The sequence below is a fragment of the Capsicum annuum genome, unplaced genomic scaffold (assembly GCF_002878395.1).
Source record: "Capsicum annuum cultivar UCD-10X-F1 unplaced genomic scaffold, UCD10Xv1.1 ctg4654, whole genome shotgun sequence".
Taxonomy (NCBI): Eukaryota; Viridiplantae; Streptophyta; class Magnoliopsida; order Solanales; family Solanaceae; genus Capsicum; species Capsicum annuum.
Genome location: NW_025854118.1, coordinates 1 through 26,161, shown reverse-complemented (window position 1 = coordinate 26,161; position 26,161 = coordinate 1). Strand labels below are relative to the sequence as shown.

Genomic DNA, 26,161 nt, shown 5'->3' with positions numbered 1-26,161 from the left:
ATATACATGATTCACATCCCAAAATATAATCCCAAATTATGCCCTGCATTCACTTGCCCAAATTATACCCTTAACATGCAGGTAAAAGTAGATACGTTCCATGCTTAGAATTGGCGACTTGTCCTCTAAATCATTCTTTTTTGATATCACACAACAGAAATAGGGAAAGAAAAAGAAAAAATTCCATAACAACTAGCAAGAACATCAAAAGAGCGAGATACTTTAGGGATAAATAATACTTAAACTCAATAGAGTTAACGTCATAAAAATATAAGTCTAGCCTAACTTAATATAAATGTTCCCCTGAACTAACTACTAATAGCAAAGTAGGTGAACCACACGAGTCCAAGTAAACATAAAAATACTCTTGGTAATTTTACAGTGTCTCTAATCCACTGTGTTCTGTCTACAAGCTAAGCCCTCTATCGCCGAGTAAATAAACTTTAAACGAGTTAGAATTATCATCACAGAACACAATCGTAGCAAACTCTGAGCATATACATTTAATATTTTATTTTTATATTGAATCTCCAAGTGAAATAAACTAGAACAAATACTACAGCGCATCTGAGAACATGAATTCAATTTTTCCTCACCAAATTTTATTTCAACACAACCATCCTATTCTTGACTCAGAAATAACATAATGGTTCCTCATGAGAACATTTAAAGAGACTGTAGTATGGTTTCCATCTCTCTTTGATTGGTGGTTCGAAACCATGAATCAGAGGTCCTTGAGATGTCATCAACCTCACAATTTCCCTCTGTGAATCCAATGGATATTAAGTTAAGAGCCCTACTGAACCCTCGTCTTAACACATGATTATAAAGACAGCAACATGAGAGGAACGCCCCAAAAAGAGAAAAGTTCAAAGTGTGAGCTATTAGGACCTCAATTTGTCGAATAAGCGAAAGGAAGCTGACAGAGATAAGCATAAACATGAATAAATTTAAGTAGGAGCTTTTAATACTAAAAAAAATGGTAATCAGTAGTTACGGGGTTGACACGAGTACGAACAGTAATTAACTTTAGAGGTAGATCCTAGACATAACCTCATAACAATATTAAACAAATTTAAACTATTTCGAAAGTGGGAGACTTTGACTGATCTCTCCCCCTTTTTAGAAAACACCTGAATCAATCAACTTAAACTGAAAGCGAAATTTAAAGCAAAAACAACATCATCATATTAAAGTTGATTCAAACACGTGAACGAAAAGAGTAGCAATTCTCTTATAACTAAGATCATAGAGCCTTATGATTAATAGTGTGTGAGGATAGATACAACAATCCCTCTTGTAAATAAATCACAAACCCTTGAGTATTTGAATGAAACAGGAAAAAACCCAAACAAAACCATGACAATTATCATAAACCAGGCTCTTCACATAACAAAAAATCAAGAAAAATCCTAAGGTCTTCACTGGATTTTACAGTCATGCTTACAACTAAACTACTAGTGCCATGAAGGAGAGAGACGAAGAAGGAAACAATAGATTAAAGTCGAAAGGGCGGATTTACCTCTTTGAAAGCAGCAAACGAGAATCGAGCTATCAGTAAAATTGTTACCACCGGGAGTTGATGTTATCAATGCGAGAACTTTCGATTGATCGACCAAACTTCCAAAAGGAAACTGAAGAGGGAATCTATTCTACAGTTAAGGGGAGATTTTATCTTCTGAAAACCCTGAAACAAATTGATATCCTTGTCTCTCGCTCAAAACTTTGAATATCGGCTAGGATTCCCCATAAACAGAAAAATTAATCCTAAAAAAAAACTACTATATGTTTTCTTTCAAAACCTCATCTCCGACCTAAACTTCGAACTAAGATCTTCAGAACTTTTCCTCATTTTTTCCCCAAAAAAGAAAAGAAAAGACCGCCCAAAAAATAAAAGAAAAGCCCCCTCTTCAGCTCAATCAATGAGCCTTTTATAGCCATCGAAAAAATCAAGGTTCAATGAGGAAAACCCTTGATGAATTTCGCATGTGACACCTCCGTTTTGGAGTCTTCCCCCCAACAGATTGAAAATCGCGGACCAATAAAAAAGATACAAACGAAATACACCCCTAAACCAATGAAAATCCTCCAAATGTGTACGAAATCATACCTATTATCCCAAGAATCATGGGATTGAGCCGTTAGGGGGGACAACTCATCGGATTTTGGAAGCCTCGAGGGTTTTCTCGCATGAGACGCATGAGGAGCGCTACAAACTGGTTGATTTCGGGTGGATTTCAGGCTGGTAGGGTTGGGTTCGATTGGATTTGGGTTGAGGGTTATTGATGATATTGCTGTTATGCTTAGGGAACAAGACATATAGGACTGGGCCGGGTTAAAACATGGAATTGGGCTGGTTTGATTAGGTTTGGGCCAATTTTGGCTGTTGTATTGAGGCTATTAAAAGAGAAAGTGAGCTGCTAATGGATTTAAGGGTATGGGTTTTAATGGGTTGGTCTTGTGAGACTATTGAGCCGAAATTGGGGTTGATTTTGAGATGGTCTGTTATAGTTTAAGGGAAAAGTGGGCTGGTTGGTCACACAGGCTGAAACTATGGTGGAAAATAAAGGGACCGGATTGATATGGTGTTGGGAAGTAGGATCAATAAATGGAAAGAAAATAATTTCAATCCTAATTTGGTTTATTCTAATTAAATTTGACTAAATTGAAAGTTAACTAACCAATTATATTGCGATTACGGCCAACTTAATTTCAATTACGGTCAAATCTAATAGATTGGCTAAACTAATTCGAAATTCGAATGAATAAATATCTTATTTAACTCCGAGCTTCTTGATTCAATAAAATCAAACACATATTTATCCGAATGAAATATTTTTGGGAGTAAATTTTATTTAAATCAAGACTTTAATCATTATAAACTTATTTCAACATAGGCCTTAATTATAATCCGATATTTCGTAAAATCAATATTTAAGTATCAAAATTGTATAATTTCGTATAATTGAATACGATGATATACAATCGGTACTTAAAAATGACAAAATCACATAGAGGAAAAATTTTGAAAATCCTTTATTCGGATAAGATAAATGTTGTAATTTTATTTGAAAATCGAAGAAACTTCGATTTAAAACTAAGTTATGGAGGGCAAAAATTAGGTGTCAACACTTCCAACCTTCCTCTACGTGAACTAGTACTTTTCAAGCATAGACTACGAAGGATTAGGCAAGATGGTTGATATGATCGCCTTTCAATTACAATTGAACTAACTTTCACCACTTGAGAAACACCTCTCAAGCAGATAGACACTGAAAACAACCTGAAGAAGTTTCTATCAAAACTATTTGAGACCTTTATTAAGCAATCACATGTTCTGAGCTAACGTACACAATCTTAGGTAGTCTTCCAGATAACATCAAGATTTGTCTAGCGATCAATGAAATAGGTGAAACTTATGTGAGACAGAGGTTCGATATCCTGTAGAAACAAAAAAGATCAACAGTTTCTTTCCATTTGTCCACAGTCTGGGACACAGTTACTCATGTATGAGGTGGTAGGTGTCGGATGATTCAATGAAATAGTTGTGCATTGTCCATGTCTTGGTGAACACAGTTTCTCAATACATGAGAGGTGGTAGGTGTCTGATGATTCAATGAAATAGTTGAGATGCACGGCCACCACCGTTATCTCTCTCTGACACACACACAGGAGAGGGGGCAGAGAGAATGTTACTGTCTACTCTACTTTGATTCCAAGGATCAAAGCCACTTTACTTACTCTAGTGGGATATTACACTCATTTATGACCCAATGTTGTTGACACAGCAATGGAATAGTGAAAGATGAAATAAATGATGCCAAAAATTGTGAGATTGGTAGAAGGTTCACTGCTTCGGGCATCAAAAGAAAAATCTGAAGGGTTTGTTTAAGGAAAGTTTTATTGCATTTGTATAACCTAATGTTTGTGTAACAACACCAATTCAGTCTAATAAATCAATAAAGTATAAAAGTTTTAATCAAAACAGAATCACCTCCTTGCAAATATAAGAAGTAGCAACCCATAAAGATCAGGGCAAATAAACTGCTAAATGATTATACTTGATTAGCAGCAGTACAATGCATAGGCAACGCATGAAGGCCCAGGCAGCAAGCTACCTTGATGAGCCTTCCTCCTCAAAAAATAGAGTTAATATCGTGTGGACCAATGGCCCACATATCAAATATTAAACTGATAAGAACAGTTACTAGACTTGATCATAGCCAAAAGGCCGAGAAAGGTATGTTTTTGCTTGGCAATGGGCCTTTGTTTTTATATCAACTCTCTATTGTCTACTTCCAATCTTCCTCTGATGTGGAACTCTGGTAAACATAACAAAAGGGGCAAAGGCAAAAATATGGGCCTCCCAAATAGTTTATAATTCAATAAATATTTTGTAAAGCTATTCATTTTAAATACAGTTCGGAACAAACCAATAGAAATAATCAGTGTCGGAGCCAAAAATTTGTATAAGAGGATTCAAGAAAATACTAAAATTTCACAGTTAAGATTTGAGTTTGTGACTGTAACACCCCACAAAATCGTCCATGCGTTAGCTCATGGTAATATGCTCTTAGAGTTAAATGACTAGAATAGTGTCAAAGAGACTTAGTCTCATTTTTGGTTTCCAAAATGAGTAAATTTTAAACCTTATATAATTTCCCTAATTTTGACTTTTTATCATGTCTCAAATTGAATGATCTTTTCGTCGATATAATATTTGCCTAAATCCGATACTCGGGCAAGAAATTATGGCTAATTTAAGTCCTAATCATAAAACACCGTCATTTTGGTGCTTGACGCATCACAGAGTGGGCCTATTTAGCTATTGTCAAATTCCTGTAGCATAACGTGATTGTGGCGCGTTGCACTGAAGTTCCAGGTCCCAACTAGTGGGACAACGCGATGGCTCCGCGTTGCGGTGACCTTAAAAATCCCATTCATCAATTTCCAGTGAGCCACCACGATCGTGGCACGTCACAGTGGTCCATAAAATTGGGCTCCCAGTTATATTTTTATTCCGTCTCATTAAGGGTATATTGGGTATTTTTTACCCCCTTTATCAGCTTAAACATGGGATTTTAATCCCAAATGACTTCATTATTAATATTTTCATCAGAAACAATCAAGAACACTCCTTAGAGTTTCAAACAAGAAAACCCAAACAACTCAAGATTCAACCGTAAGTTTTAGAAATTGATTGAAGATCTAGAATCCCCAAGCCATGGGCATTAAGAATCATCTTTTAATTTCCTAAATAGAGGTATGTGGGGTTTATCCTAAAAACTACATGGGCTTATCAACACTAGAACATGATTTAAAGATTATCAAGCTAAATTTTAAAGGGGTTTTAGAACTTATGATTTAAATTTTGCATCTTGGGTGTGTTGATGATATTGCTGTTTTGGTCTTTAGGATTTCCCCCCTTAAATAGATTTAAACTTATATGAATATGTATGATGTTGAAGATTTGATTGATAGCATTATTATTGAAACCCCTCTCTTTGATGATTTAGAGTTGATGAACTTGTTGAGAATGATTTGAGATGCTTGTTTAATGTTTTGAAGGGTTTCTTTTCAATATTTAAGTATTTAACATGATTTTTAGGATGATGAGAGGGAGTTTTTTGTTATGATTTTATCCTTGTCTTAAAAAGAAAGAATTGCATATGATTGATATCTTTGACATGACCTGAAATGGTGAAAAAGAGAGTTTCTTACATATGTTTACATGAGCTTTAAGAAAGAGTTTCTTGAAATGATTTAATGATATGGTGGTCCCAGATTTACGATTTGAAATAGAGATTATTATATGCTAATAATGGCTCAGAGATGTGACTTGCAAGTCAATGGTATGGCGATACCATATAAATGTATGACATAACAGAGTTAGAGTTTTCAGAGTATGTTTTCAGAGAATGCATGTCTTAAAGAGTTAAAAATGGGCATAAAGAGAGTTAGATGGTTTCCTGAAGAGGGCTAGAGTTCAAGTAACTCTTAGCCTAAAATCGTGATTTGCCGATCCGGGTATATTATTTTTATGCTGGCGAGGGCTGTGTGGCGTAGCAGAGTCAGAGACTCCAACCCTTGCGGCACACTTGGGTTGGAGGCTTCCCCGCCGAGTCAATGGTGGATTTACCACCTAGCGCAGAAGTAAAACAAAGAATGTCTTAGAGTTCAGATGATTTTCTTTCAAAGTCTTTCAGAAATGCCCATGAAATTTCTTACTATATGATATATTTATGAACTATTTTTAAATTGCTCTCATATTTGTTGAATATAAATTATTATTGTTGACCCCCTACCTCCCAGGTTTGGAGGCTCAGTCTGAGGGTCCGACTAATCAGTAGAGTATTCCAAAGAGAAGTGATCTGTGTAGTGGTGAGCCTTCTTTGTTCTAGAAGGCCTGTTATTTCAGATTATGTTATTCCGTTGTTTTGGTCTAGTGGGGGCCTTGTCCTAGCTTTCAGATAGTTGTCAGATTTTCATGTAGTAGAGATTTCACAGACTGTTCCAGATGTTGTTTAGTTGAGTTTGGATTTCATTCTTTATTGTTAAACTAAATCCAGAGCATGACCATGTTTCCATGTCAGATTATATTTCCGCATCTCCTTTTATTATGTGAATATTGTGAATGATTACCAGATAGAGTAGGATGCTCGGGCTTTCATGGTTTGGGATGTCCGTCATGGCCAGGCCCTAGTTCGGATCGTGACAAACTTGGTATCAAAGTACGGTTCATGGTCCTAGGGTTTCTGTGAAATTGTGTCGGGTAGAATCTTGTTTATGGGTGTGTAATGCGCCACACTTATAAGTAGGAGGCTAATAGGCCTTTAGTAATGTTTCCCCTCTTTGTAATTTAGTTCGTGCTTTGGAGTCTAATCTATCCTCTAATCCATGATCTCTTGCATTCCAGAAAAATAATAATGCCTCCCCGTCGTACTAACGATTAGAATGCTCAGATAGATGAGGTCTGTCCCACTTATGGGATGAGGACCCAAAATAGAGTTCAGACTTCGAAGATTGATACTACTCCAGGAGTCCCACTTACTCAGAACAGCCACCCAGGGCACCTATAGCTCCCCGGATAGGGACTAACCGCACTCAGCCTCATGAGAGAGAAATATCTAAGAATGAATTCAGATAGTTCATTCATATGCTTGCACAGTTGGTAGCCACACAGACTCAACGGTCAGAAGATGTTGGGTCTACATCTGTTATATCTGAGGCTACAAGAGTGGGCCAGTTCATGAGTATAAACCCGCCTAAGTTTACTGGTACCAAGGTACAAGAGGATCCAGAGGAGTTTGTGGATGATATGGAGAAGATCTTTAAGGTAATGCATGTAAATGAGGTATATGGAGTCGATTTAGCAGCTTACTAGCTTAAGGATCTAGCGAACTAATGGTATAACGAGTGGGAAGATTCAAAGAGTGAGCATGCCGAGCCCACAGTTTGGGACGAGTTCGTGGAAGCCTTCCTCAATCGGTTCTTTTCTTTCAAGTTGAGGGAGGCCAAAGCCAAATAGTTTATGAATCTAGAGCAGGGAAAGATGAGTGTCCAGGAGTACAATCTAAAGTTCAACCAACTAGCCTGTTATGCTCTAGAGATGACTAGTAACATGAGAGCCCGAATGAGAAAATTTGCATCCGACCTTTCAGATACTTAGTGCTTGAATGTCAGGGAGCAATGTTGAACCAGGACATGGATTTTACCGGACTGTCAGTCCATATACAATAAGTTGAGGGAAAGAAAAAGAAGATTGCTGAATCTAGAGAAGGACAGACAGGCGAAAAGACCTAAAACAGCAGACCAGAGCTACAGTCAGCAGCAGAGTGGAAATTAGGGTAACAAATGGCAGAAGAAGAATAAGTAAGGTAATGCGCAATCTGCAGCCAGTGCCCTGGTAACCAGGACCCCAGCTGGACAGCTCACTCAATAATTTTAGTATAGGTAGGGGTCGAGGATGAGGGTTCACAGTCTCAAGGAAGTGTAGCTCAGACCTCTCGGACATACCCGCGCTGTGAGAAATATCGGAAGAATCATCCAGGGAGATGTTAGTTTGGTGATATGGTATGTTATTCGTGCGACCAGCCAGGCCATATCCAGAGAGAATGTCTGGCAGAAAAGGGTAATGTTGGTGGAGCCAAGTCACAGGCTAATTATTCTGCACCACCACCATCTCAGAAGGGTGCCACTTCAGCTGCCGAAAATGGACACAACTAGTTGTACGCCTTAACCAACTGCCAAGAGGCAGAGGCCCCACCGGATGTAGTTACTGGTATGTTGCAAATATTTTCCCGTGTGTTTATGTGTTAATTGATCTCAGGTCTAACCTGTCATATGTGACCCATTATGTAGATGTTGGTTTTGGGTTTGAACCCAATGTGATTGCTGAGACTTTTTCTGTTTCCACTCTGGTGGGGGATTTTGTCGTGGCTAGGAGGGTGTATAGAAATTGTGTGGTGACTGTTTGTGGCTGGGATATAGTGGCAGACCTCATAGGCCTAGACATGCTTGATTTTGATTCTATCCTAGGGATGGACTAGATTAATTCATGCTATGCCACATTAAATTGTAGAACCCGAAGAGTCACCTTTTCTTTTCCAAATGAACCGGTGATAGAATGGGAGGGGCATTCTTTAGCGCCTAGAGGGAACTTTATATCTTATCCCAGAGCTCGTAAACTTATTTCCAAAGGTTGTTTGTACCATATTATTTGGGTAAAAGATTTTAATACTGGAAGTCCTTCCTTTCCATCTGTCCCGGTAGTAAATGAGTTCCCCAAAGTCTTTGTAGATGATCTCTCGGGAATTCCACCTGATAGGGAGATAGATTTTGGCATTGATTTATTTCCAGATACCCATCCCATATCTATTCCTCCATATAGAATAGCTCCAGCAGAGTTGAAAGAGTTAAAAGAGCAGCTAGCAAATCTTCTAGATAAAGGTTTTATCCATCATAGTGTTTCTCCCTGGGGTACACCTATACTCTTCATGTGAAAGAAAGATGGTTCCCTTTGTATGTGCATAGATTACCATCAGTTGAATAAGGCCACAATTAAAAATAAATATCCTTTTCCTAGGATTGATGATCTTTTTGACCAGCTTCATGGTGCTAAATGTTTTTCAAAGAAAGACCTTTATTTGGGATATCATCATTTTAAGGTTCGGGAGTTAAATATTCCCAAAACATCTTTTCGAACTAGATACGATCATTATGAATTCTTAGTCATGTCCTTCGGGTTGACTAACACCCTTGCAACCTTCATGGATCTTATGAATTGGGTGTTCCATCAGTTTCTAGACCTGTTTGTTATAGTTTTCATTAATGATATTCTGATGTATTCCAAGAGTGAGGAGGACCATGCCAATCACCTCCGAATCATCCTTCAGACTCTCAAAGATCATGAGTTGTATGCGAAATTTTCCAACTGCGAATTCTGGCTTAATGCTATTGCTTTCTTGGGGCATATCGTGTCTAGTGACAGGATTAAGGTTGATCCCCAGAAGATTGAGGTAGTGAGAAAATGGCCCAAACCCATGACTCCAACCGATATTCAGAGATTCTTGGGTTTGGCAAGGTATTACAGAAGATTTGTAAAGAGTTTTTCTTCCATAGTTGCACCACTAAGTTGACTCAGAAAAAGGTGAAGTTTATGTGTTCTGACTCCTGTGAGAATAGTTTTGAGAAGTTAAAAGATAGGTTAACAACTGCTTCTATTTTGACTCTTTTAAAAGGTACGGAAGGGTTTGTTGTGTACTGTGATGCATCCCGTGTGGGACTTGGGTGTGTACTTATGCAGCACAATAAGGTGGTGGCTTATGCATCTAGGTAGTTGAAGGTGCATGAGCGAAATTACCCCACCCATGACTTGAAGTTAGCGGCTGTGGTGTTTGCGCTTAAAATCTGGCGGCATTATCTTTATGAGTGCATGTTGATGTTTTCACTGACCATAAGAGTTTGCAGTATGTTTTCTTACAAAAGAATTGAACCTCAGGCAACAACGCTGGATGGAATTCCTAAAAGATTATGACATGAGCCTGCACTATCATCTGGGCAAGGAAAATATGGTAGCCGACGCCCTTAGAAGGTTGTCTATGGGCAGTCTTTCTCATGTTGAAGAGAAAAGAGAGATGGTGAAGGATATTCACCGACGAGCAAATCTTAGAGTGCGACTCTTAGATTCTGAAGATGGAGGGGTAGTTGTTCATGAGATAGATAAATCATCCCTTTGTATAGAAGTTAAAGAGAAGCAGATCGAAGATCCCATGTTGATGCAGATCAAGAAAGATGTGGGTCAATAGAAGGTGATGTCCTTTGAAATTGGTGGTGATGGTATTTTGAGATATTAGGGTAGATTGTGTATGCCAGATGTAGATGGTCTGCGGAAGAGAATCCTTGATGAAGCTCACACTTTGAGGTATGTTTTTCACCCAGGCTCTACAAATAAGTATCATGATCTGAAAACCATTTATTGGTGGAAGAATATGAAGTGCGATGTAGCTAACTATGTCGCCAAGTGTTTGAACTGTCAACAAGTTAAGGTAGAACATATGAGGCCTGGTGGTACTTCCCAAGAGATTGCCTTGCTCTTATGGAAATAGGAAATGATCAATATGATTTCATTACGGGACTTCCGAGGTCCCAAAACTAGTATGATTCTATTTGGGTGATTGTAGACAGGCTGACCAAGTCAGCATATTTTCTGCCTGTGAGGACCAACTATTCGGGAGATGATTATGCCAAGCTTTACATTGAGGAGATAGTCTGTTTGCATGGGGAACCTATATCCATCATATCTGACAGAGACTGATGGGCAAGCTGAGCGCACCATTCAGACCCTTGAGGATATGTTGAGGGCTTGTGTAATTGACTTCAAAGGTAGCTGGGTAGATCACTTGCCATTAATAGAGTTTGCTTATAATAACAACTACCATGCCAGTATTAAGATGGCTCCGTTTGAAGCTTTGTATGGGAGAAGATATAGATCACCGGTAGGGTGGTATGAAGTGGGTGAGACTCAGTTGTTTGGGCCTAATATTGTTCATCAGGTGATGAAGGATGTGAAAATTATTAGAGAATGACTTAAAACAGCCCAGAGTAGACAAAAATCCTACGCCGATGTTAGGAGAAGAGACTTGAGTTTGAGGTTGGTGATTGGGTATTCCTCAAAGTCTCCCCTATGAAGGGAGTTATGAGATTCAAGAAGAAAGGTAAGCTGAGTCCTTGCTATATAGGGCCATACCAAATTTTGAGAAGGATAGGTGGAGTTGCGTATGAGTTAGAGTTGCTTGCAAGTTTGGGTTTTGTTCATCCAGTATTTCACATATTCATGTTGAAAAAATGTATTGGAGACCATTCATTAGTGTTGCCTGCAGAGGAAATCAAAGTGACAGACTCCTTATCCTATGAAGAAGAGCCCATAGCAGTCTTAGATCGCCAAGTTAGGAAACTGAAGAGCAAAGAAATAGCCTCGGTCAAAGTGTTGTGGAAAAATTAGAAAGTTGAAGAAGCAACTTGGGAATCATAAAATGACATGAGAGATAAATACCCAGACTTATTTAATCCGGTGAATGACGAAATGAAAGGTACAATCCTTGCCTTATTCTTTTATGGCCTTAGTGTACCTTAAATCGTGCTTGTTTGTGTTCCGTGTCATCATTCGGGGATGAATGATCCCAAGGGGGGATAATGTAACACCTTACAAAATCGCCCAACGTTAGCTCGTGGTAATATGCTCTTAGAGTTAAATGACTAGAATAGTGTCAAAGAGAGTCTCATTTTTGGCTTCCAAAATGATTAAAGTTTAAACCATATATAATTTTCCTAATTTCGTCTTTTTACTATGAGGGAAATTGAATGAGCTTTCCATCGATATAAGATTCACCCAAATTCGATACCCGGACAAGAAGTTATGGCTAATTTAAGTCCTAATCGTAAAACACCGTCATTTTGGTGCTTGGTGCGTCGCGGAGTGGGCCTATTTAGCAATTGTCAAATTTCAGTAGCATAGCGCGATCATAGCATGTCGCACTGAAGTTTTAGGTCCCAACTAGTAGGACAACGCGATGGCTCCGCCTCGCGGTGACCTTAAAAATCCCATTCATCAATTTCCAGTGAGCCACCGCGATCGTGGTGCATCGCGGTGGTCCATAAAATTGGGCTCCCCGTTATATTTTTATTCTGTCTCATTAAGGGTATATTGGATATTTTTCACCCCCCTTATCAGCTTAATTACGGAATTTTAATCCGAAATGACCTCATTATTAATATTTTCATCAAAAGTCATCAAGAACACTCCTTAGGGTTTCAAACAAGAAAACCCAAACAACTCAAGATTCAATCGTGGGTTTTAGAAATTGATTGAATATTTAGAATTCCCAAGCCGTGGGCATCAAGAATCATCCTTTAATTTTCTAAATAGAGGTACGTGAGGTTTATCCTAAAAACTACATGGGCTTATCAACACTAGAACATGATTTAAAGATTATCAAGCATGAATTTTAAAGGGGTTTTGGAACTTATGATTTAAATTTTGCATCTTGGGTATGTTGATGATATTATTGTTTTGGTCTTTAGGCCTTTCCCCCTTCAATTGATTTAAACTTATATGAATATGTATGATGTTGAAGATTTTATTGAGAGCATTATTATTGAAACCCATCTCTTTTATGATTTAGAGTTGATGAACTTGTTGGGAATGATTCGAGATGCTTGTTTAATATTTTGAAGGGGATCTTTTCAATATTTAAGTATTTAACATGATTTTTATGATGATAAGAGGGAGTTTCTTGTTATGATTTCATCCTTGTCTTAAAAAGAAAGAATTTCATATGATTGATATCTTTGACATGACCACCTTGTGTATTTGAAATGGTGAAAAAAAAGAGTTTCTTGCATATGTTTACATGAGCTTTAAGAAAGAGTTTCTTGAAATGATTTATTGATATGGTGGTTCCAGATTTACGTTTTGAAACAGATATTATTATATGCTAATAATGGCTCAGAGATGTGACTTGCAAGTCAATGGTATGGCGATACCATATAAATGTATGCCATAACAGAGTTAGAGTTTTCAGAGTATGTTTTTAGAGAATGCATGTTTTAAAGAGTTAAAAATGGGCATAAAGAGAGTTAGGTGGTTGCCTGAAGAGGGCTAGATTTAAAGTAACTCTTAGCCTAAAACCGTGATTTGACGATCCGGGTATATTATTTTTATGCTGGCGATGACCGTGTGGCGTAGCAGAGTCAGAGACTCCAACCCTTGCGGCACACTTGGGTTGGAGGCTTACCTGCCGAGTCAATGACTGATTTCATATGACCCGTGGAATTTTAGAGTTGTAGGGTATAGCACCTAGCGCAGAAGTAGAACAAAGAATGTCTCAGAGTTCAGATGATTTTCTTTCAGAGTTTTTCAGAAATGCCCATGAGATTTCTTACTATATGAGATGTTTATGAGATGTTTTTTTAATAGCTCTCATATATGTTGAATATAAATTATTATTTTGGATTTGCTCTGCGTACCAGTACATCTGTATTGACCCCCTACCTCCCAGGTTCGGAGGCTTAGTCTAAGGTTCCGGCTAATCAGTAGAGTATCCTAGAGAAAAGTGATCTATATAGTGGTGAGCCTTCTTTGTTCCAGAAAGCCTGTTATTTCATATTATGTTATTCCATTGTTTTGGTCTACTGGGGGCCTTGTCCCAGATTTCAAATAGTTGTCAGATTTTCATGTAGTAGAAATTTCGTAGACTGTTCCAGATGTTGTTTAGTTGAGTTCGGATTTCATTCCTTATTGTTAAACTAAATCCAGAGTATGACCATATTTCTGTATCAGATTATATTTCCGCCTCTCCTTTTATTATGTGAATGTTGTGCATGATTACCAGTTAGAGTAGGATGTCCGGACCTTTATGGTTTGGGATGTCCGTCACGGCCAGGCCTAGTTCAGATCGTGACAGTGACTTGATTCACTACAATGGATTGACTGGTCCTTTCTCCGACAGATTGAGACATAAGTTGGCACGAGCTGTTAGATATTTCAAAATAATTTAAATGATGTTAAATTTTCTCTGTTTTAATATTACTTTGAGAGAAAGTAAAAATTAAATAATAATAATTATTATTGGTGCTCAATTTTGATATGTGGAGACTTAAGTACTGGGAGAACAAGTATTTTTCTTTGAGTGGAAACCAAGAATTATTTCTTTGTCCCAAAGAAAATACTATGCGTGTGTTGATAATCTTGTATTATACCTCCTCACCACTTCTATAAATTGGTATACCATTTTCAAGAAAAAAATCAACCATTACATTCTCTTTTCATTACTCTTATCATTCCCTAAAGTTCCTTACCTTAATTCTATTCTATCCAATCATTTTTTGATTTTGCATGTAACTTGTTGGTTTATAATTAATTTGTTGATTCCTGTTTTCTCTGATTAATTAGGGAAGGCTTACTTAACTTCAGATACCCTCTAATTAATTAGGAAAGTGCTTGTTTAATTCTGGGAAAATATTTCACATTGCGGAAATAGTTTCTTAGGAAAGTGCCTAGCATGAGTCAAGTATTTTATATGTTACTTAAAATATCATAATAGTTATTTAATTATTATTATCATTATTACAATTATTATTCTTGATGTTGTTATTATTATTATTGTAACTTGTTGATACTACTATATAAGAAATATTATCACTGTTGCAGTTTATTATATGGAATTTCACAATTGATATTAAAATTTATAATTATTTTCCAACAATCTAAGAAACTATGGCATATAATATTGGTCCTAAGACCGTTGATAATACTGATGATGGTGTTGCTTTGGCTGCTTTCATTCCAGTCAGTTTGTCAGAAGACTATGATACTGCAGAATACAGGTATGAAAATAAACTTGGTTATACATCTAATGCTAATAATAAAATCTTCATAGAAGATGCATCTCAATGAAAGAGAATATGTGAAAGAAATGACAATCCCTCTAAGTCAAAAATAAATTTGACTGAAACGGATGATATAATCATTGCGGTCATTTCAGAAATGAAATAAATTTGACTGAAACGGATGATATAATCATTGCGTTCATTTTAGAAACGAATATTGAGACCAACGTGAGAAATTGAGTGGTATACTCTGGTGATACTAGGCCCATTTGTATAAATAAAAATGATTTTGTAGCATACACCCAAGTTGAGAAAGAAGAAGAAATTGTTTATCTTGGGACCTCGAGAACTATTCAAGTTCATGGAAAAGGCAAAGTTCTTCTCAAACACTGATAAAACTTTGGCATTGAGTAATGTGTTGTTTGTTCCTAATATCAAAATTAATTTAATTTCTGTGGCATTATTAGGAAAAGTTGGAATAAAAGTTATATTTGAAAATAATGAAGTTGTATTAACTAAAAATAATATTTTTATTGGAAATGGACTTTGTAATCATGGACTATTTGTGCTTAGTACTCATAATGATATTTTTAAAAATGTATCTACTTCTACGTATTTGGCTGATTCTATTTCTTTATGGCATGCTAGATTAGGACATGTTAATTTCTCTTATATAAAGAATATGCAGTCACTTGGTTTAATATCTGATTTAAACTCAAATAATTATGATAAATGTGAAATATGTGCTGAGGTTAAAATTATTAAAAAGTCATGTTTTTCAGATAATAGAGAAACTGAATTATTATCTTTGATTCACACTGAGTTGGGTGATTTAAAATAGACTATGACTAGAGGTGGAAAAAGATATTATGCAACTTTTATTGATGATTTCTCTAGATTTACCAAGTAGTATTTACTTAGAAATAAAGATGACGTATTTGATGCTTTTGTGTCTTATAAAACTGAAGTTGAAAATCAACTTAGTAGAAAGATAAAGAGAATTAGATCTGATAGAGGTGGAGAATATGTATCTTTAAATGCTCTTTGTGAAAAAGAAGGAATTATTCATGCAGTAACTCCGCCTTATTCATCTGAGTCTAATGGTGTAGCTAAAATAAAAAAAATAGAACATTAAAGGAAATTATGAACTCTATGTTAATTAGCTCTAATGCACCTGATAATTTGTGGGGTGAAGTTATTTTATCTGCATGTCACTTACAAAATAGAATCCCTCGTAAAAGAACAAGTAGAACCCCTTATGAATTGTGGAAAGGTTATAAACCTAATTTGAAATATTTAAAAGTATGGGGGTGCCTTGCTAAATTTCTTTTGCCTGAACCTAAAAAGAGAAAAATAGGTTCTAAAACTGCTGATTGCATGCTTAGTAGATATGCTGAACATAGTGCTGTATATAAATTCCTTATATTGAAAAGTGATGTACTTGATAGTAATAATATAGTTGAGACAAAGAATGCTGAATTCTTTGAACATATTTTTTCACTATATGATAAAATCTCTCATACACCTGTTGAAAGAGAAAATGAATCTATCTCTAATATTGAGGAACTAAGAAGGAGTAAAAGGCCTAGAAAAGAACATTTTTCTTGTGGAAATGATTTTTAAAATTTTCTTGTTGATAATGAACCATCAAATTATTTTGAAGCTGTATCTTCTTCTGATGCTAAATTTTGGAAAGAGGCAATAAAAATTTAACTTGATTTAATTATCAAAAAATAATACATGAGTTTTAACTGATTTACCTTATGGTGCAAAACCGATTGGTGGTAAATGGATTTTCAAAAAGAAACTTAATTCGGATGGATCTATAGATAAGTATAAAGCTTGGTTAGTAGCTAAAGAATTTTCTCAAAAGCAAAATATTGATTATTTTGATACATTTGCACTAGTAACAAGAATTTTTTCTATTCGAATATTAATTGCTTTGACATCAATTCATAAGCTTTTTATCCATCAAATAGATGTAAAAACAACTTTCTTAAATGGCGATTTAGAAGAAGAAATTTATATGTTTCAACCTGAAGGATGTGTAGTTTCTGGACAAGAAAATAAAGTTTGTAAATTAATTAAATCTCTTTATGGACTAAAACAAGCTTTTAAATAGTGGCATGAGAAATTTGATCAAATTTTAATAAGAGATGGATTTTCTTCTATTGAAGTGGATAAATGTGTTTATAATAAAATAGTAGACAATGATTATGTGATAATTTGCTTATATGTTGATGACATGCTTATATTTGGTACAAATTTAAATATTGTACAAATTACCAAATTATTTTTGTTTACTAACTTTGATATGAAAGATTTGGGCAAAGTAAATATGATATTGGGCGTTAAAGTTATAAAGAGTGACGATGGAATAATGTTAACACAAGAACATTATATTGAAAGAATTCTTAAGAAGTTTGAATGTTGGGAGGTAACTCCCGTAGCTACTTCTTATGATGCTAACTCTAAATTGAAAAAGAATAATGGTGATCTAGTTGCCTAGTCTAAATATGCACAAATTATTGGGAGTCTAATGCATTTGATGAATTTTACCAGGCCTGATATAGTGTATGCTGTGTGTAGATTGAGTAGATATACTCATAACCCCAATAAAGAGCATTGATTTGCATTAATGAGACTAATAAAATATTTAAACGGAACCATGAATTATGGTATTCTATATAGTGGATTTCCTTTTACTTTAGAAGGATATTATGATGCAAACTGGATCTCTAATTCAAATGAGATAAAATCCATTAGTGGTTATGCGTTAACGTTAGGTGGTGGTGCAGTATCGTGGAGATTAGCTAAATAGAAGATTATTGCTAGATCAATTACAGAATCAGAGTTTGTAGTTCTGAAGTTAGCTGGTACTGAGGCTGAATGGCTAAGAAATTTCTTAGCGAATATCCTTTTAAAAAAATGATCTGTTTCCTCATAGACCTTTGAAAAAGTATGACCTGTTGTCTAATATCCCTTTAAAAAAGGATGATCTGATGCCTCTTATATATATACATTATGATTGCCAAGACGCAATTGCTATTGCAAAGAATAAATCTCACAATTTTAAAAGTAGACATATGAAATTGAGGCATGATATTGTTAACCAGTTGCTGAGAGATAGAATAATTTTCATTAATTATGTGAAGTCAGAATTGAATTTGGCCGATTCACTGACTAAGCCTGTAGGAAGAAAATTAATTCTTCAAACCTCAAAAGAGATGGGGTTAAGGCCAATATGATTGTCAATAGAGATGGTAATCCAACCTATGTGATTGGAGATCCCATGAAGTAGGTTCATATGAGTAATAACAAGTTGATATTGACATTGCACACTTATTGAGAGTGCTTGAACTGCTACCAAAATTGAGGGATGAGTTATGAACTCTTAATGAATTCATAGTCTTTACGGATGGTGTGTTTAAAGCAGTGTACACTTGATGAATTCACCTATATGAGAAGTGGAATGAGGCTGTTCCTATGAGACTTCAGCGTAGTCTCTAGAGCTCTCATGAATACTAGGCACGCGCATGGCCTATTGTCGCAAAATCGCGTAGAACAGCAAAATTACGGTCAAAATGTGATTGATAAAGTCTCTGGCTTACAATAAGAGTTATTTGGTTCATAGAAATATTATATTTCACCAATAATTCTATAAGTTAAATTTTATCGGTCTAAGTTTGGTTCATAGTCCAAAAGACACTAAACCTATTGCATTTTGTCCATATAAATCCAACAAGTTAAATTCATCTTACTTGTAAATTATTTTAAAATATATGGGGGATTGTTAGATATTTTAAAATAATTTAAATGATGTTTTAATATTACTTTGAGAGAAAGTAAAAATTAAATAATAATAATAATTATTATTTGTGCTCAATTTTGACATGTGGAAACTTAAGTACTTGGAGAACAAGTATTTTTCTTTGAGTGGAGACCAAGAATTATTTCTTTGTCTCAAAGAAAATACTATGTGTGTGTTGATAATCTTGTATTACACCTCCTCACCACTTCTATAAATTGGAATGGTATACCATTTTCAAGCAAAAAATCAACCAACATAGTCTCTTTTCATTACTCTTATCATTCCCTAAAGTTCCTTACCTTAATTCTATTGTATCCAATCATTTTTTGATTTTACATTTAACTTGTTGGTTTATAATTAATTTTGCTGATTCCTGTATTCTCTGATTAATTAGGAAAGGCTGACTTAACTTCGAATACCCTCTAAAATTAATCAGGGAAGTGGTTATTTAATTCTGAAAAAATATTTCACATTGCGGAAATAGTTTCTTAGGACAGTGCCTAGCATGAGTCAAGTATTTTATATGTTGCTTAAAATATCATAATAGTTATTTAATTATTATTATTACTATTATTATTATTATTATTATTATTACAATTATTATTATTATTATTGTTGTTATTATTGTAAATTGTTGATACTACTATAAAAGAAATATTATCACTGTTGCAGTTTATTATATTGAATTTCACAATTGACATTAAAATTTATTATTGTTTTCCAACACGAGTTTCCCTTGGCATACTTCGTTGTCATTACTAAGACAAGTAGTAAGGAATTCATCCTAGATAAACTACTGATATAACTCTTTCGCATTGAGGAAAATTCCTATTTCCTCTTTCAGGTTAGGCACCCTTTGCTCTAACAAAAGAGAGAGGTCTTCTCCGGGACCAATGCTAGATGTTAGATTCAATATTCAAAAAGTCTTCAATATATTTGCATATTTCAGGTTAGAGATCCAGAGTTGTTCATTTTTCACAATATAAATGTTCTATCAAAAGGGATATTTAGCTCCATCCAGACATAATATAAACTCAATACATAACCCTTCTTCCCAACCTCTCTCTTTACAGGACAATTTTCCAGGCACAGACAATGAAGTGTTTTGCAGAATTGTTGATGTGGTTGATATCAGACCCTTGCAATTATAGCTTAACTAAGGTGCAGATTCTAAAGTAGTCTTCTAGCTAGCATCCAGCAGTGTCTAGCGATCAATGGAATGGGTGAAAATTATGTGAAACAGGTGTTTTGTGATTTCTTTTCATGTGGTGAAGTCTTGGTGGACACCAGTATTTAGTACGTGAGGTGTCTAGTAATCAATGAAATGAGTGACAATCATGTGAAACCGGGGTTCTGTGATTTCTTTTCATGTGCCAAAGTCTTGGTGGGACAATTATTCAGTACGTGAAAGGTGGTAGGTGTCCAATAATTCGATGAAATAGTTGAGGTGCATGGACACCACCGGTTTCTCTCACACACGGAGGAGAAAGGGAGGTATGAATATTACAAGTGGTAACACATGTAGTACTAGGCAAAACCAACACACCGCTGCAACATTGAACTAAATTTGGTCAAAGCTTCAACAGGATGGAGTTTGCATTATCAGGATTGACATTGCACCCATATTTACTTTTTTTTTAATTCTAGTGTGCAAAATTTCTTTGCATTTACTGCTCAACTAAAATGGCTACATTGTTTGTTAAATTGGTATCAGTAAATAATATGAAGAACTCAAACTTATTGGCAAAGCACTAGGCCTAAGTCATGGACTAGTCAAACATTGAACTAGAATTGGTGGGGTAGCCAGGCCCAAGCAGTAGTGCAACGCTTAGGCGACACGCGAAAGCCCCCCCCCCCCCACTCAAAAAATAGAGTTAATATCGTGCGTACTAATGGCCCACATATCAGTTATTAAACTGATAAGAACAGATACTACACTTGATCTTATCCAAAAGGCCGAGAAAGGTATGAGTTTTCAAGTCAATGGGCCTTTGTTTCTGTAGCAACTTTCTGGTGTCTCTTTATGTATTGCATACTACTCAAATGTAATTATTTACTACTTCCCGAAATTAAAACTTCTTCCTCCCTAATTTTCATTCGAATTATTGTTACTACAAAGAATTTGAAAATGTAAAGAGACTATTTATGACACCATAAATATCAATATAAAGAAGAAAGGCCATATTTGATTCAATTGGGCCAAGTACACATGTACATTCAGTGGGCTATAATTCTTTTACTACAAATTGGGTAGGGGCCGCGCGAACATAGGCCCCCTCTACCACAAATTATGACGTAGGCTCGGCCACTTGGGCCGACCTTAGGCCGGCACCCCTCCCAAGTGCAATGGAGGTCACAAGCCTAGGCCATGGGTCTTATCGATCGCCCATTGACCCCGTCCAGGTAAGTATGTTCTCCAGTTAGCTCAACCCATTACAAATACTACAACATTTGCTCCACGTCTCTATTAGTTGTCCATGTGTGAAAATCACTCATTACTCTCCATTGCTTTCTGTTTGGAGATGAAAAAAAAATCAGTGTAATGTATATTTGATTCTCTTTGAATATACAAGAACTAAGAAATAGTATGTTATTTTTACAATATTTTTGGGTACACAATCTGTAATTTGACAGAATAACTTCAACATTAGTTCAAGTATAAAACAAGAACACTATGAAGTACAACAACATCCTCAACACAAGATCAAAGTTATCTTTTTATGAAGTACGTTTTTCAGAAAATAAGATGAAACAGAAATGGCCAAGTCCTTCGAATTCACGGAGTGTCCTTAAGGAAATAATTCCTCTAAAGTACCCGAGGTTGCGGAATTTTTACCCGAGGTTGCGGAATTTTCCTCCCAAGATAAAATGGCCAAACAATCCAACTTTAGATGTACCTCAAACAATTGGAATCTCTTCCCTCCACTTGGTTCCCTCCATTTTCCATGCACACTTTTCATACATAATGAACCAACATAGTATTTGTATCCTTATCAAACAAGCTGTTAGAGAACAGTTCTCCAGATGTATTTCAGGAATCCAATATCTACAAGCCTGCAACAATGATGGCATGTACATTTCAGATCCTCCAAAATTATTGCATTTTTTGGAGCAATATCTAGCTAACATCAAGATGTGTCTGGCAATCGGTGAAAATTATGTGAGAATAAGGTTCGAAATCCTGTAGAACAAAAGAGGTCAACAGTTTCTTTCTATTTGTCCAGAGTTTGGGACACAGTTATTCATGTATGAGGTGGTAGGTGCATGATGATTTGATGAAGTAGTTGTGCATTGTCCAAGTCTTGGTGGAACCAGTTACTCATATACGTGAGAGTGGATAGGCGGTGGTAGGTGTCTGATGATTCGATGAAATAGTTGAGATGCATGGCCACCACCGTTATCTCTCCCTCACACACACTTATCAAAGAGGGGGCAGAGAGAATGTTACTGTCTACTCTACTTTGATTCCAAGCCACTTTACTTATTCTATTGGGAGAAAACTCACTTATGGGCCAAGGTTGTTGACACAACAATGGAACAGTGAAAGATGAAATAACTGATGCCAAAAATTGTTAGATTGGTAGAAAGTTCACTACTTCGGGACTAACTGGTGAAGGTTTCATCATTGACCTATCATCAAAAGAAAAATTTGAAAGGTTTGTTTAAGGAAAGGTTCATTGCATTTGCATAACATAATGTAGATTGTCTAAGGAAAGGTTTATTGCAAGCTTGCAAATATAAAAAAGTAGTAACCATAAAGATCAGGGAAAATAAACTGCTAAATGATTAAACTAGATTTGGTGAGGTGTGCCAGGACACTACAATGGATTGACTAGTCCTTTCTCGAGCAACTCTGTGACATAGGCTGGCCCGAGCTTCCCTTGGCATATCTTCATTATCATTAATAAGAAAAGTACTTAGGAATTCATCCCAGATAAACTACTGATATAGCTCTTTCGCATCAAGGAAAATCCCCATCTCCTCTTTCAGGTTAGGCGCCCTTTGCTAGAACAAAAGAGAGAGGTCTTCGCCGGGACCAATGCTAGTTGTTAGATTTAATATTCAAAAAGTCTTCAATATATTTGCTTATTTCACTTTAGGGATCCAACAGTTTATATAATTGGGGGAAAAATCATATTTTGCTCATTTTGCACAATATAAATTTCTGGCAAAGAGGATATCTAGCTCCATCCAGACATAATATAAACTCAATACATAACCCTTCTTCCCAACCTCCCTCTATAGTGGAGAATTTTCCGACCACAAACTATGAAGGGTTAGGCAGAATTTTGATGTGGTTGATATCAGAGCCTTCCAATTGCAGCTGAACTAAGGTGCACATTCTAAAGTAGTCTTCTAGCTATCATACAGCAGTGTCTAGCGATGAATAAAATGGGTGAAAATCATGTGAAACTGGGGTTTTATGATTTCTTCCCATATATGGAAGTCTTGGTGAACACAATTATTCATTATGTGAGAGGTGGTAGGTGTCCGATAAGTAGATGAAATAGTTGAGGGCACGAACACCACCAGTATCTCTCACACACAGAGGAGGAAGGGGGTATGAATATTACAAGTGGAAACACATAAGGTACTAGGCAAAACCAAATTTTGTCAAAGCTTCAGCAATATGGAGTTTTCATTTTCAGGATTGACTTTACGCCCACATTTACTTTTTTTCATTTTAGTGTGCAAATATCTCTTTGCATTAACTGTTCAACTAAAATGACTACACTATTTGTTAAATCAGTATCAGTAAATAATATGAAGAACTTACAACTTATTTGCAATGCATCGGAACTCAAAACTTATTTGTAAAGCACCGGGCCTAAGTCAAAGACTGCTCAAACATTAAATTAGGATTGGTGGGGTGCACCTGGCCAAACCAGTAGTGCAGCGCTTAGGCGACGTGCGAAGGCCCACATAGCAAGCTACCTTGATGACCCTTCCCCCTCTAAAAATAGAGTTAGTATCATGTGGTCCAATGGTCCACATATCAGATATTAAAATGAGAAGAACAGACACTACACTTGATCTTAGCCAAAAAGCCGAGAAAGGTATGAGTTTTCAAGTCAATGGGCCTTTGTTTTTGTATCAACTTTCTGGTGTCTCTTTCTTAATTTCTTCTGATATGGGACATATTGAACAACAAAAACTAAGATCTGTTGAGCAAAAGCAATAGATAGTCCTCCCAAATAGTCTGCAATTCAATTAATATTTAGTAAAGCAAGGGAATGTTCAAAGAGTAAAACACTGTCAGAAGAATATAAAGTACAAACATATTCACGAATGACGATATTTTATATACTCCCTGTTGAAAAGAAAAATAGATCTTTAAGAAAGAAAAGAAAGAGCATAAAGCATGATAAAGTTTCATTGATCACTGCCACATTTATACATAAGATCATAACTGAAAAAACTCAATAAAATGAGTAAAATAAGCTACCATTATCTCTTTTAATTATGGCCTAAAGATCAACAAATGCAATAAATCTGATTATGCAAGATTCTATCCTTATTTAGCTAAATTTAAATCCTACTTTAATGCTGTATTTTCAATTACAGAGTTGGTACAACTAATCTATGGCTTTTGAGGCACTAATCTTATCACTTCTCCTTGACTCAAGAGTAGTAACACCAAGTCTTTCTATGAGAAACTTGAATCTTGCTCTAGGTAGAGACTTAGTTAAAATATCAGCATTCTGAAAATCAGTTCTGCAGTGCACCATGTTTATGTCTCCATTCTTTTGCACCTCCCTCAAGAAATAAAACTTGATCTTGAAATGTTTTGTGTTTCCATGAGAAATAGGATTATTTGCAATTGAAATTGCAGCTTCATTATCCACAAAGATTTTGGTACTTTTCTTTTGTTCTATGTACAAATCTTCCAGCACCTTTCGAATCCAAAGGGCTTGATTCACAGATAAAGCAGTTGCAATTTATTCTGCTTCAATTGTAGATTGAGCCACAACGTCTTATTGTTTTTCAACACCAAGAGAATATTCCAGAACCAAAACTAAAACAGTAACTTGAGGTGCCTAAGAAAAACAAAGACAACCAAATATTTTCAGATTTGTTAGAAAAGGTTTGTAACCAAACCAAGCCTCAAATGGTGTCTTCTTTTGTAGAGCCTTAGTTGGCAATCTATTTAGCAGAAATACTACGGTATTGGAAGCTTCAGCCCAAAATTTCTTTGGCAGCTCCTTCTCATGGAGCAAACACTTTGTCATCTCCATTAGAGTCCTATTTTTCCTTTCCACTACTCTGTTTTGTTGAGGAGTATAGGGTGTCATTAGCTGATACTCGATTCCTGCTTCATTACAAAAGTTGTTGAACTTTTTTGAAGTATATTCGGTTCCATTTCTGTTATTCTGCAACCACTCTGATTTTCCACAAAAGATTTAAATTTCCAGAATACATCAACGACCTCAGATTTAAAATTCAAGAAAACAAATCCAAGAATATATGGAACAATCATTGATAAAGGCAATATAGTACTTACTACCCTTTAAAGATGGTGTTTTTACAGGTCCTCCTATATCTGTGTGAACAGGTTGCAGCTTATTCTTTGGCCTCCATGATGAATTCTAAAAAGAAATCCTTGTTTGCTTCCCATAACGACAAGTTTCACATGCAGGCAGATTTTTCTCAAGGCTTGGGAGACCTTCTGCTAGTTGATTTTCTTTCATGAAGAGTATGACATCATGATGGTAATGTTTGACTCTTTTGTGCCATAATTCGAAATCATTTTCCAACCTGACAACTGTTGCTTGCTCCTTGTCCAATATATTCAAGAAAAAACTCCTTCCTCTCATCTTGACATTGAACATCATGTTTTTTCTTCAAACAATACTTTGAAACCATTTTAAAGTAGTTGTCCAATACTTAAGAGGTTTTGATCAAGATCAGAAACAAAGAAAACATTAGTTTAAAGTTTCAAACTTTAGAACTTTGAATTGCAACTGTTCCTTTGCCTTTTGCATCAAGATATTCTCCATTTCCAATTTCTTCTTTGAAAATAATAGATCTATCTAGTATTTTAAAGAGATCTTGATCACTGGTCATATGATTTGTACATCCACTATCAATCATCCAATTTTCAGAAGTGTTTTTGCTGGCAAAACAAGTTGCTACAAACAATTGCTCTTCTTCATATTGATTTACAGCAGCCTTGGCTTCTTCTTGTTGTATTTGTGACTTGTATACCCTCTCCACATGGAACAGTTGACCATATTTGTTGTACTTGACATATGGCCTCCACCAATATTTCTGTTGAGAGTGATTTGTCTTTTTGCAATGAGGGCAGGGCGGATTTCCACCCTGATTATTATAATTATTGCCTTGCATTACCTTCTGGTTATTTTTGTTTCCCTTGTATGAGTCATTATGTGATTTATCTTGAAAATCACCTTCAATAGAACCTTCTTTCCTGATTATTCTCCTTTGCTCTAATTCCTGCAA

General features: G+C 35.8%; 3 non-coding genes and 1 pseudogene across 3 annotated transcripts; all 4 read right to left on the bottom strand.

Annotated features, from left to right (window-relative positions):
* Window positions 1-4,050: 4,050 nt before the first annotated feature.
* On the bottom strand, window positions 4,051-4,244 carry LOC124892387. Its single transcript, XR_007050223.1, has one exon. It is a non-coding gene; the product is annotated as a U2 spliceosomal RNA (small nuclear RNA).
* A 16,249-nt stretch (window positions 4,245-20,493) lies between these two features.
* Window positions 20,494-20,669, bottom strand: LOC124892390 (annotated as a pseudogene).
* Window positions 20,670-20,950: 281 nt separating this feature from the next.
* On the bottom strand, window positions 20,951-21,111 carry LOC124892386. Its single transcript, XR_007050222.1, has one exon. It is a non-coding gene; the product is annotated as a U1 spliceosomal RNA (small nuclear RNA).
* A 2,454-nt stretch (window positions 21,112-23,565) lies between these two features.
* On the bottom strand, window positions 23,566-23,761 carry LOC124892388. Its single transcript, XR_007050224.1, has one exon. It is a non-coding gene; the product is annotated as a U2 spliceosomal RNA (small nuclear RNA).
* Window positions 23,762-26,161: the final 2,400 nt, after the last annotated feature.